The sequence below is a fragment of the Coregonus lavaretus genome, assembly GCF_964263955.1.
Source record: "Coregonus lavaretus genome assembly, chromosome: 30".
NCBI classification, from domain to species: Eukaryota; Metazoa; Chordata; class Actinopteri; order Salmoniformes; family Salmonidae; genus Coregonus; species Coregonus lavaretus.
In genome coordinates, this window is record NC_140017.1 from 37,494,938 (window position 1) to 37,507,940 (window position 13,003).

At 44.3% G+C, this 13,003-nt stretch overlaps 1 pseudogene across 1 annotated transcript in view; it reads right to left on the reverse strand.

Moving 5' to 3' along the window:
• LOC311105392 (SR-related and CTD-associated factor 4-like) overlaps positions 1-13,003 on the reverse strand; it is a 49,993-nt pseudogene that overhangs the window by 14,905 nt on the left and 22,085 nt on the right. The window contains exons 11-12 of the transcript in view: positions 7,591-7,747; positions 7,061-7,165 (exon numbers count right to left, since the gene is read on the reverse strand). The product of the transcript in view is annotated as an SR-related and CTD-associated factor 4-like (transcript). The remainder of the gene's footprint in view (positions 1-7,060; positions 7,166-7,590; positions 7,748-13,003) is intronic.

Sequence of the window (13,003 nt, forward strand, 5' to 3'; positions counted from 1 at the left end):
GAACAGGAGAGAGAGGATCTGGGCAGACAGACAGTCAGAACAGGAGAGAGAGGATTTGGGCAGACAGACAGACAGTCAGAACAGGAGAGAGAGGATTTGGGCAGACAGACAGTCAGAGCAGGAGAGAGAGAGGATCTGGGCAGACAGACAGTCAGAACAGGAGAGAGAGGATCTGGGCAGACAGACAGAACAGGAGAGAGAGGATCTGGGCAGACAGACAGACAGTCAGTCAGAACAGGAGAGAGAGGATCTGGGCAGACAGACAGACAGTCAGTCAGAACAGGAGAGAGAGGATCTGGGCAGACAGACAGACAGTCAGTCAGAACAGGAGAGAGAGGATCTGGGCAGACAGACAGTCAGAACAGGAGAGAGAGGATCTGGGCAGACAGACAGTCAGAACAGGAGAGAGAGGATTTGGGCAGACAGACAGTCAGAGCAGGAGAGAGAGGATCTGGGCAGACAGACAGTCAGAGCAGGAGAGAGAGGATCTGGGCAGACAGACAGTCAGAACAGGAGAGAGAGGATCTGGGCAGACAGACAGTCAGAGCAGGAGAGAGAGGATCTGGGCAGACAGACAGAACAGGAGAGAGAGGATCTGGGCAGACAGACAGAACAGGAGAGAGAGGATCTGGGCAGACAGACAGACAGTCAGAACAGGAGAGAGAGGATCTGGGCAGACAGACAGAACAGGAGAGAGAGGATCTGGGCAGACAGACAGAACAGGAGAGAGAGGATCTGGGCAGACAGACAGACAGTCAGAACAGGAGAGAGAGGATCTGGGCAGACAGACAGAACAGGAGAGAGAGGATCTGGGCAGATAGACAGTCAGAACAGGAGAGAGAGGATCTGGGCAGACAGACAGACAGTCAGAACAGGAGAGAGAGGATCTGGGCAGACAGACAGTCAGAACAGGAGAGAGAGGATCTGGGCAGACAGACAGTCAGAACAGGAGAGAGAGGATTTGGGCAGACAGACAGACAGTCAGAACAGGAGAGAGAGGATTTGGGCAGACAGACAGTCAGAACAGGAGAGAGAGGATCTGGGCAGACAGACAGAACAGGAGAGAGAGGATCTGGGCAGACAGACAGACAGTCAGTCAGAACAGGAGAGAGAGGATCTGGGCAGACAGACAGACAGTCAGAACAGGAGAGAGAGGATCTGGGCAGACAGACAGTCAGAACAGGAGAGAGAGGATCTGGGCAGACAGACAGTCAGAACAGGAGAGAGAGGATTTGGGCAGACAGACAGTCAGAGCAGGAGAGAGAGGATCTGGGCAGACAGACAGTCAGAGCAGGAGAGAGAGGATCTGGGCAGACAGACAGTCAGAACAGGAGAGAGAGGATCTGGGCAGACAGACAGTCAGAACAGGAGAGAGAGGATCTGGGCAGACAGACAGACAGTCAGAACAGTGCGGATCGGCTATATCTTGGTCATCGGTATCTCACAATATCTTGTCAAGCAATGCCTCGTAAATTCACCCAAAATATATATTAGGCCATCAATGAGTATGGCTAAGCTATTTTTCATAGTGCCAGTGAATTGATGTTGAACATCACCAAACGCATCAGTTTAATTTGGCCTAAATGTGCAACAAAAAGTATTGCGCTAATAGCTTATTTAATGAAACCCTGGCTGGCTGCTGAGGTCCTAGGTCAGGACTCCCAAACCCTGTTCCTGGAGAGCTACCCTCCTGTAGGTTTTCGCTCCAACCCCAGTTGAAACTAACCTGATTCAGCTGATCAACCAGCTAATTATTAGAATGAGATGCGCTAGATTAGGGTGAACACCTATAGGACGGTAGCCCTCCAACGAACAGGGTTAGAGAGCCCTGTGCTAGGCAATAGATCGCAAAGCCAGGCATCCTCGCTAAAGTTTTGGGAAATCTCAAGTGCAAATACGGTTCAGCAGCTCAAAATCAGCAGGATGGGGGAGGGGGGGCATTGTTATTAGGAAGAACGTCTACCATAATAATAATAATAATGCCATTTAGCAGACGCTTTTATCCAAAGCGACTTACAGTCATGTGCGCATACATTTTTACATATGGGGTGGTCCCGGGGATCGAACCCACTACCCTGGCGTTACAAGCGCCGTGCTCTACCAATTGAGCTACAGAGGACCACAATTGTATATACTAGGACCACCATGGATTGCTAAAATAATTATTATGATCACACTTCATCAATTTAAATATTATGGGGATATCTGGCAGCCAAGCAGAGTAGCCTCTTATCATCATCTGGACATGACGTTGAAATACAGTGGGGGAAAAAAGTATTTAGTCAGCCACCAATTGTGCAAGTTCTCCCACTTAAAAATATGAGAGAGGCCTGTAATTTTCATCATAGGTACACGTCAACTATGACAGACAAATTGAGCATTTTTTTCCCAGAAAATCACATTGTAGGATTTTTAATGAATTTATTTGCTAATTATGGTGGAAAATAAGTATTTGGTCACCTACAAACAAGCAAGATTTCTGGCTCTCACAGACCTGTAACTTCTTCTTTAAGAGGCTCCTCTGTCCTCCACTCGTTACCTGTATTAATGGCACCTGTTTGAACTTGGTATCAGTATAAAAGACACCTGTCCACAACCTCAAACAGTCACACTCCAAACTCCACTATGGCCAAGACCAAAGAGCTGTCAAAGGACACCAGAAACAAAATTTTAGACCTGCACCAGGCTGGGAAGACTGAATCTGCAATAGGTAAGCAGCTTGGTTTGAAGAAATCAACTGTGGGAGCAATTATTAGGAAATGGAAGACATACAAGACCACTGATAATCTCCCTCGATCTGGGGCTCCACGCAAGATCTCACCCCGTGGGGTCAAAATGATCACAAGAACGGTGAGCAAAAATCCCAGAACCAAACGGGGGGACCTAGTGAATGACCTGCAGAGAGCTGGGACCAAAGTAACTAAGCCTACCATCAGTAACACACTACGCCGCCAGGGACTCAAATCCTGCAGTGCCAGACGTGTCCCCCTGCTTAAGCCAGTACATGTCCAGGCCCGTCTGAAGTTTGCTAGAGTGCATTTGGATGATCCAGAAGAGGATTGGGAGAATGTCATATGGTCAGATGAAACCAAAATAGAACTTTTTGGTAAAAACTCAACTCGTCGTGTTTGGAGGACAAAGAATGCTGAGTTGCATCCAAAGAACACCATACCTACTGTGAAGCATGGGGGTGGAAACATCATGCTTTGGGGCTGTTTTTCTGCAAAGGGACCAGGACGACTGATCCGTGTAAAGGAAAGAATGAATGGGGCCATGTATCGTGAGATTTTGAGTGAAAACCTCCTTCCATCAGCAAGGGCATTGAAGATGAAACGTGGCTGGGTCTTTCAGCATGACAATGATCCCAAACACACCGCCCGGGCAACGAAGGAGTGGCTTCGTAAGAAGCATTTCAAGGTCCTGGAGTGGCCTAGCCAGTCTCCAGATCTCAACCCCATAGAAAATCTTTGGAGGGAGTTGAAAGTCCGTGTTGCCCAGCGACAGCCCCAAAACATCACTGCTCTAGAGGAGATCTGCATGGAGGAATGGGCCAAAATACCAGCAACAGTGTGTGAAAACCTTTTGAAGACTTACAGAAAACGTTTGACCTGTGTCATTGCCAACAAATGGTATATTACAAAGTATTGAGAAACTTTTGTTATTGACCAAATACTTATTTTCCACCATAATTTGCAAATAAATTCATTAAAAATCCTACATTGTGATTTTCTGGATTCTTTTTTCTCAATTTGTCTGTCATAGTTGACGTGTACCTATGATGAAAATTACAGGCCTCTCTCATCTTTTTAAGTGGGAGAACTTGCACAATTGGTGGCTGACTAAATACTTTTTCCCCCCACTGTATGTCCAGCCTACAATAAAAACCTCCTGGCTTCCGTCATGAGTCAATTAAATCAAATAAAAAAATAAAAATTATTACAGGGGGGCAGTTTGGGAAAACTAATCCTGTGTGAATCATTCTCTGAAATAACGCACATGCTTGGATAATAATTACATAATCAACGTCTATAGTAATACCCGTCCAATTGGGCTATATAACAAAGAATAGGCTTATCAGTTTAGAGCGTGCAGCATCATCCCATGGGATCTGTCATGTCTGCACACAGCAGAAACATCACTGAAATATTCTAGTTCCTACTCGTCACCTTAAAACAAAATAGGCCTTTTATAGGCTAAATTGAAGAGCTAATGGGCAGCATCATGCAAGTCCTCTGGAAAGCAAATGTATTCTTCCTAGTAGGACTCTGTAATGGTGAGCTGGCGTGTACGCATCCGTTTCAGCGTGTTTTGGGAGTCGAGCAAGAGTCAACTCCTTGGACTCCAACCACAGGTGTTGGGGAGTCGATTCCAACTCCTTGGACTCCAACCACAGGTGTTGGGGAGTCGAGCAAGAGTCAACTCCTTGGACTCCAACCACAGGTGTTGGGGAGTCGATTCCAACTCCTTGGACTCCAACCACAGGTGTTGGGGGAGTCGAGCAAGAGTCAACTCCTTGGACTCCAACCACAGGTGTTGGGGAGTCGATTCCAAAAATCCTGCAGTCACGCACCACTAAGGCACATGTGAAGACTTGAGCGACCCGTTACTAAGGTAACCTTAAAGGGGCAGCTGAACATTTGTCTCATCTGTGATATTTTGGTTTAATTGAGCAATATAACACATTCATTCTTAATAGTAATACATTCCTTGTTTTAGAAACATTACTATAAATACTCATCCAACAAATATATAAATACTCATCCATTTTGTTTAGTGTTTTTTTGTGTGTGTAATTAATGCAGTAAAAATATTTTGTCTGGTAAAAAGACAAAAAAAGTTGCTGGTAGACAAATAAAGTTTGTTTTAGGCCCTGTTCTGAAGACATTCATAAGCCTGTGTTGCATTTGATTGCTCCACAATTTTCTGGATTATGTGTTCATGTATGTTCACGTGTAAGAACTAGGAACAGAGTTTCAAGCACAATTGTATATACCAGTACAACCCGGATCGGCCTTATATTGAGAAGCATAAGTCTCTGGTACAACCTGGTAAAATAAATAATGACGTGCAGCAGTCCATCTGCTAATGTCTTTTGAATAATAAATGAAGATGTGAAGTCATTAAGAAATGTGCAACTGGTGGATCAACTCAAACATCTTTCACTCGAGTTCTGGGTTGAGTCAAATGTTAAAGTTATTTCAATTATCTTCATGATAGCATAGATCATTCTGGCTCAGTCGTGATAGTAAGAACATTAAAAACTTTGTGGACATCTGCAGCAACATGTGGACTTCTCAGCCTAACCATTCATCATAGACATGAGGTGAGGGCACTCCGTCCTCCGTGTCTCAGAATGACATTCTGTTCAAACCAACGTCAGTCAAGGGTTTTTCCCCAAATTAGAATATAAGGCTTAGGGACGTTGAACAGGCATAGGTAAAGGCTTAGGGACGTTGAACAGGCATAGGTAAAGGCTTAGGGACGTTGAACAGGCATAGGTAAAGGCTTAGGGACGTTGAACAGGCATAGGTAAAGGCTTAGGGACGTTGAACAGGCATAGGTAAAGGCTTAGGGACGTTGAACAGGCATAGGTAAAGGCTTAGGGACGTTGAACAGGCATAGGTAAAGGCTTAGGGACGTTGAACAGGCATAGGTAAAGGCTTAGGGACGTTGAACAGGCATAGGTAAAGGCTTAGGGACGTTGAACAGGCATAGGTAAAGGGACGTTGAACAGACATAGGTAAAGGCTTAGGGACGTTGAACAGGCATAGGTAAAGGCTTAGGGACGTTGAACAGGCATAGGTAAAGGCTTAGGGACGTTGAACAGGCATAGGTAAAGGCTTAGGGACGTTGAACAGGCATAGGTAAAGGCTTATGGACGTTGAACAGCAGCTGATATTGAAGCAAATGCAGGTAGACGGTGAAAACGAGATAGACAGCCACCATGTGGTACCAACAAAACGGAAGGTAACTCCATATTCAAAACTCATATCAAGAAGGTTTTATTTGAATGCAAAACTGTTTTCATCTGTATCAATGACCAATGTGGACCCTGCCTAATATCTTACTAATCAGGGAATATTAGGACGGTACCTTTCTGATGAGACAAGTGAAAAGACAAGTACTGATGAAGGAAGTTGCCTTCCATTTATTGGTGAGTAATTGTGAAACTCAGTAAAGGCGTCATGTAGGCAGAAACTGGATCCTTGCATTCAGACTGGTTTACTTACTACAGGAGGAAAACTATACAACATCCTCACAATGTGGACCTTTGTTTTTATATTAGGTGATGTACTGAGGTGAGTGAATACCTTTGAAATACTAGTCACCCATGATGCTACTAAATCGTTTTTTTATTGGTCCACTTTATCAAAGACACTTTGTTTCATTTGTGTTGAGGAAAAGTGCATGCATATGTATACCAATACTTATAAAAGCTGCAATTTTAATAACATCTAAAAATATATATATATATATATATATATATATATATATATATAAACTGACAACCAAGGCACAAAACCTCTGGATAAACTCTGCTTCCTAAGAGATCGTGAGGTATTATGGTGAGACAGAACACACAGACTGGTGTGTTTCATTGGGACCCTGTGGTCTGTTTCATTGGGACCCTGTGGTCTGTTTCATTGGGACCCTGTGGTCTGTGCTGTGTTTCATTGGGACCCTGTGGTCTGTGGTCTGTTTCATTGGGACCCTGTGGTGTGTGGTCTGTTTCATTGGGACCCTGTGGTGTGTGCTGTGTTTCATTGGGACCCTGTGGTGTGTGGTCTGTTTCATTGGGACCCTGTGGTGTGTGGTCTGTTTCATTGGGACCCTGTGGTCTGTGGTCTGTTTCATTGGGACCCTGTGGTCTGTGGTCTGTTTCATTGGGACCCTGTGGTCTGTGCTGTGTTTCATTGGGACCCTGTGGTCTGTTTCATTGGGACCCTGTGGTCTGTGGTCTGTTTCATTGGGACCCTGTGGTCTGTTCCATTGGGACCCTGTGGTCTGTTTCATTGGGACCCTGTGGTCTGTTTCATTGGGACCCTGTGGTGGGTGTTACCTGTACGTGGGCGGTGGCAGCTCCCTCGGTCTCCATGCCGTCCACTTCCTCCTCCGTTGTTCAGTCCTCCTGGTTTAGTCAGCTCCTTCACATTTTCTCCCCATTCTGAAGAACAGACCAATCACATCAGGGACAATAAACACTTAGACAGGATACACCATCAATGTACAGATAGATATATCCTAGCTCCGTGTCCAATACCTCTGACTAATTTAGACAGGAATTTTCCCAGACCACTTGAACTGTAGTTCTAGTTAACGGACAGGTTATTACTCCCTGATCATACCACATCTAGGACAGAGGGTGAATCTCAATTGTCTTCCTTGATTCCTCGCACCCGCTTTCCTCACCACCTCCTCCTCCTCAGAGTGCATTGGAGGAGAAGGTCTGAGGGGAGGAACCAAAAATGTTCTTCTCCAATGCACTTTGAGGAGGCGAGAAGAGAGGAAGTGAGGAATCAAGGAAGGCAATTGAGATTCACCCAAAGCAGACTGTTGTAAGAAGACAGAAGATGGCAGTCAGATGTTTACCTGGACAGAGTGTGTCTGCGTCCAGCATGCCTCCCTCTCTGTAGCCCTCCAGGTCCTCCATCTTCACTTTGCTCCAGGGGATGTAGGTGACGCCTCGCTCCACGTCCCAGAACTTCTTATGGGTCGCCTTTATACCCTTGTTCAAGGCCCACGCAATCTACACACAAATGCAATATGCTTAGGTTATTAAGTAAAATAAAGTGTTTTAATTAACTTTTTATGTGTTGCCTTTAGTGTTGAACGGTATACCGAAACGTTGATACTTTTTCGATACTAGAACATGAAAAACTGTTCGGTACTAGAAGTTTTGTTACTTTCGGTAATTCTGTCAAATTTGTCTCACGTCGTATACGGATTGAGAGGATCGAGTCTGTCTACTAACTTGTCTGAATCTTCTCTAGGGGGCAGTAGTGAGCTAGACAGGCTACTTGTCTTCTCTAGGGGGCAGTAGTGAGCTAGACAGGCTACTTGTCTCCTCTAGGGGGCAGTAGTGAGCTAGACAGGCTACTTGTCTCCTCTAGGGGGCAGTAGTGAGCTAGACAGGCTACTTGTCTCCTCTAGGGGGCAGTAGTGAGCTAGACAGGCTACTTGTCTCCTCTAGGGGGCAGTAGTGAGCTAGACAGGCTACTTGTCTCCTCTAGGGGGCAGTAGTAGCTAGACAGGCTACTTGTCTCCTCTAGGGGGCAGTAGTAGCTAGACAGGCTACTTGTCTCCTCTAGGGGGCAGTAGTAGCTAGACAGGCTACTTGTCTCCTCTAGGGGGCAGTAGTGAGCTAGCCAGGCTACTTACGCTTGTGCATGCAGATGACACAGCGAGAGCCACTTTTGAGACGCAAACATGGAGAGAAAATGCAGACAGCATGGCTTCTAACGAAAACATCAACCTCCACGCCCGCAGCTTGTTGACACAAAAAATGGCTCCAGAAGTGAACTATGGGAATACTTTCCTGACAGAGCAGGGGCCGGGCCAGCCCACCGAAACAACTAAGCAAAAGGTGTTACAAAGCAGTGCAAGGGGAAGTTTAGTTCCAAAATGACAAAACTATTTTACACATGACATTTGCATTGTAACGTTATTCTACTAGCAACTAAATTTGAATTATTTTTGAGTGACAGTGACATGAACATAGGTTCAGCATGACATTCATGTGAGCAGTATAATAAAGACTACAACTGAAAAGTAAATGTGAACTGCACTATGACAGCAATATATTTAGACTACTTCCAGTTTGTCTGGGCTTGCTAGCTGTAGCCAGCCAGTAGTCCTGGGTAGAGCGTTGCACCATGGGATGTGAAATGCACTCTGGGAATCATAGCATGCTGTGTAAAATACATTGTATTTCTACGGTGTGTAGACTATTGCAATATAGAACCTTCGTAAATGAGCTTAAGTGTTTTTTTGCCGTTTTTGAACTAAACTATTCATTTAATACATGGAATTATTTAGTTGTCATGAATAATGAATCATATGTCCAATGAATGTCATTTGACCCAATATTATTGCCACAGATGAGCAAATTAACAGCGATATGTATAAAATTACATTTAAAAAATGTTTTGAAGTCATTGTAAAATTCTTTGGTATGCTCCCAGTCTCAGATATGGTTTTGCGTAAGCAAAATGTAAGATATTCTGTTATTTACTATAGTGTTTTATTTTTTTAATAAATTGAATATACATTAACAAAAATGTGACAATTTCAAAGATTTTACTGAGTTACAGTTCATATAAGGAAATCAGCCAATTTAAATAAATGCATTAGGCCCTAATATATGGATTTCACATGACTTGGATTACAGATATCCATCTGTTGGTCACAGATACCTTTAACAAAAAGTAGGGTCGTGGATCAGAAAACCAGTCAGTATCTGGTGTGACCACCATTTGCCTCAAGCAGCACAACATCTTCTCGATCAGGCTGTTGATTGTGGCCTGTGGAATGTTGTCCCACTCCTCTTCAATTTCTGTGTGAAGTTGCTGGATATTGGCAGGAACTGGAACACCCTGTCGTACACGTCGATCCAGAGCATCCCAAACATGCTCAATGGGTGACAAGTCTGGTGAGTATGCAGGCCATGGAAGAACTGGTATATTTTCAGCTACCAGGAATTGTGTACAGATTCTTGCGACATGGGGCTGTGCATTATCGTACTGAAACATGAGGTGATGGCGGTGGATGAATGGCAATACAATAGGCCTCAGGATCTCGTCACGGTATCTCTGTGCATTCAAATTGCCATCGATAAAATGCATGTGTTCCTTGTCTGTAGCTTAGTTCACTGAAGTCGGTTACGACGCCGAACTGCAGTCAGGTCAAGACCCTGGGGAGGACGACGAGCACGCAGATGAGCTTCCTTGAGACGTTTCTGACAGTTTGTGCAGAAATTCTTCGGGGATCTTTTATTTCAGCTCAAGAAACATGGGACCAACACTTCATATGTTGCGTTTACATTTTTTTAAACAATTTATCTTCTTAAAATGTGATTTTAACCCATAAGAGTCTAAGTCTATATTAGTGTGTAGCCCAAACTGTTCGGACGCCACAACACAGAAGTTGGCAGATCAACTGTACAGACTTCAGACACGTCCCAAGACGCTTGTGGGGGGGGGGGGGGGGGGGGGGGGGGGTCGTAGAGCAAAACGAGAGAGTCTCATCATTTTCTCACGGTCTGACAAACACCGCTCTCGTGACATGGCGGATGTGATGGCTTGAGACTCATCCAATGCAAAAAAACATCTCTAGCTTAAACTGACGGGTTCGTATGTTTTTATTATTATTATTATTATTATTATGCTAATTAGATTTATGCAGGAAGTGGACATTGACCTTAGGGGGTTAAACCTAACCACACTACTAACAGTATGCCTAACCTAAATTAAGACCAAATAGCTAATGTTTGTTTTCATGAAAAATGTATGCACTCACTAACTAAGTCGCTCTGGATAAGAGCGTCTGCTAAATGACAAAAAAAAAAAAAAACATTTAATATGAATTTCTACGATACAGCCAATTTGACTCTGTGGCTGTGCTATCTAGTGGAAACCCTAACTCACCTTACTGTTTCCCCCCACTCAGCAACGATGGTAGTAAACGCCATTTTAGGGTTTCTGCTGCGTGCCTCTCCTCCATCTTCTGTCGTCGGTAGTACATGGGACTTCCTGTCCTGTCCCACTTCTCATTAATGTGACGGGTCGTTGCGGTGTGTCGTATGACAGCGTGTTCATAGACATCCAACAACCTGTTGCGCCACGTACGGTTTTTGAGAGCGTGTGCTTTGTATGCAGAGCAATCTCCATCCGGGCCGTCAGTTTTTCAACATGGCATCTTGTAGTCTGGTTCTAGGCATGCCATCAGGGTATTGAAGCCGACATCCTCTACCATTAACAATGGCTGCATATCAACTGCAAACATCTTCTGTAATAAGCGCTGTGATTTTCTCACTCCGTCCCTTAAATCGCTCTGCTGCCAGCAAAGGGTTGGGTCTCACGGTTCCTCCCTTTCAGGCTTGTACCTCTACTGCCATTGTAGCACAATTCCACCTGGCAAAGTTTTGTATTTCACAACTTTCTCATTTAACTTCTCAAAGTATTGCCATACAGGACTTCGCTGCTGTTGCTTCCCTGTCTCAGTCTGCCATTTCTCCAACAGTTAAAGACGATGACGTGCAGAGTGCTTGATATCCGTAGCAAATCATTTGAAAGATGCATATCTCCTCCTACTAACGTTACAGTATTGTTGTGTTAGGTATTTGTTCATTTTAAAATGTCCCCTTTATGATGATGATGATGATGATGATGATTGGGACCTGTTAGTGGTAGATGTGTGATACATTTTTCGGCTAGATTTTTTTCTTCTAAATGTTAACAATCCCAATGTAGTTTAAACATTACACCCTACCTTAAAAATAAAAAAGGCAGATTTTGTCTTCTGAGAAAATGTGAATGTGATCAAATTTAGGTTTATATTCACACGTCGGGTGGCTAAGCTCCCCAGGCATTTTTAATCCAAAATGATTGACTATCATTAATCAATCACCACGGCAGTGATGACATACTGTATGAGGATCTTTTAATTATAAATGTAAAAGCCTGCATTGAGCCAGCTCGGCCCTGTTAGTTTTTGTCCAATCGCAGCCGTCTGTGTCTCTGTAAAAGGGTTTTAATGTTTTCATCCTCCCTAGGGTCAGGAGTTTTATTTTTATCATGTGACCTGAAAACCGTAACAAAAAGAATCTGGTCCCATCATAGCCCATATCATAGCCCATATCATAGCCCGACAGCTGATTTATTACTATGTCATATGCTATAACGAGGGTCCGTAGTTGGTTAGCCTACTACAGGATCAGGAAAAACTCTGGGCCCAAGGAAAACAATTCTCCCCGACCACTCTGGGACCTGTGGTGAGATCAACACACAATGTTACAAATGGAAAAACATATCCTATTTGTACGATCTACAGTTGACATGTTTTTTTGGCGGGGATGAGCTTCCGTAGTTTTACGTGGCTCAGTGCAGCCGGCAGTTACTGCAACAAATCAGAATATAACAGGCTGGTACTGCAATTACAGGTAAAAACTCAATAAAATAAAATATTAGCAAAATGGCTATACATTTCAACAGTTTCAAAAAATTGCTTTGCTATTACCATTTACAGTGCATTCAGAAAGTATTCAGACCCCTTGACTTTTTCCACTTTGTTACGTTACAGCCTTATTCTAAAATGAATTACATCGTCCGTCCCCCCCCCCCCCCTCATCAATCTACACACAATACCCCATAATGACAAAGCAAAAACAGTATCACATTTACATACGTATTCAGATCCTTTACTCAGTACTTTGTTGAAGCACCTTTGGCAGCGATTACAGCCTCGAGTCTTCTTCGGTATGACGCTACAAGTTTGACACACCTGTATTTGGAGAGTTTCTCCCATTCTTCTCTGCAGATCCTCTCAAACTCTGTCAGGTTGGATGGGAGCGTTGCTGCACAGCTATTTTCAGGTCTCTCCAGAGATGTTCGATCGGGTTCAAGTCTGGGCTCTGGCTGAGCCACTAAAGGACATTCAGAGACCTGAAAAACATCACCACAGCATGATGCTGCCACCACCATGCTTCAACGTAGGGATGGTGCCAGGCATCTTGTTTCTCATGGTCAGAGTCTTTAGGTGTCTTTTGGCAAACTCCAAGCAGGCTGTCATGTGCCTTTTACTGAGGAGTGGCTTGCGACTGGCCACTCTACCATAAAGGCCTGATTGGTGGAGTGCTGCAGAGATGGGAGAATCTTCCAGAAGGGACAACCATCTCCACAGAGACACTCTGGAGCTCTGTCAGAGTGACCATCAGGTTCTTGGTCACCTCCCTGACCAAGGCCCTTCTCCCCCGATTGCTCAGTTTGGCCGGGTGGCCAGCTCTAGG